Source organism: Eurypyga helias, unplaced genomic scaffold (genome assembly GCF_000690775.1).
Source record: "Eurypyga helias isolate BGI_N326 unplaced genomic scaffold, ASM69077v1 scaffold40020, whole genome shotgun sequence".
Taxonomy (NCBI): Eukaryota; Metazoa; Chordata; class Aves; order Eurypygiformes; family Eurypygidae; genus Eurypyga; species Eurypyga helias.
The window spans coordinates 1-742 of NW_010224496.1; the positions used below are offsets into that span (position 1 = coordinate 1).

Below are 742 nucleotides of genomic sequence, written 5' to 3' on the forward strand. Positions count from 1 at the left end.
GCGGGTTCGATCCCCGTACGGGCCACAGAAGCTTTTTAAAAAATTGGGCTTTTGTGTTCTTTTTTTTTTTCCCCGGTTCTCTGTTTTGTTTGGCCCAGCGCCGGACAACGAGCGCGAAGGAACCCGCAAGGGCCTCGGCGGGGTGGCGGAAGGCCGTACGTGTGAGTACCCAGGACCTAAAAAATATTAAACTGCCCAGGGGAATGGAAAAAAAATAGCGCTTAGCAGAGGATGGTTTCGATCCATCGACCTCTGGGTTATGGGCCCAGCACGCTTCCGCTTCGCCCCTCTGCCCTGGAGCCAAACCCCTACGCTGCCAGCCTACAGGCACACCGAGGCACCCACCTGCATTGGGAGTGTTCCTACAGCCCTTCTGCTTGCACCCCCAGTCTTGGGGATGGTCCCCTCGGAGACCCTCACCCCTTAGTCTCTCTCTATGCTTTCCCTTCTTTTACCGGGTTTCGTTTGCATTCGGGGACAAACCTCCCTGCACGCTACAGCCGACAGTGCCCATTCAAGCAGCGAAGAATTGTCCAAAATTAGCTTTGTGCAGAAAGTCAGCGACCAGCCAGCGTGCAACACGTGCACCTGATTAAACACCTCCATAGCGTCACGAACGGGATCAAGAGAAAAGCGCAAAGCACATCATCGCCTGGGAAGCTCAGCGCTTCTCATCCAGCCGGCCTCTGGGGAGAGGCTTCCCTCACCCCACGTTGCGTCTCTCTCATAGAATCACAGAATC

The 742-nt window shown here is 55.4% G+C and overlaps 1 non-coding gene across 1 annotated transcript; it reads right to left on the reverse strand.

Moving 5' to 3' along the window:
* Positions 1-222: 222 nt before the first annotated feature.
* Positions 223-294, reverse strand: TRNAM-CAU. Its single transcript has one exon. It is a non-coding gene; the product is annotated as a tRNA-Met (tRNA).
* Positions 295-742: the final 448 nt, after the last annotated feature.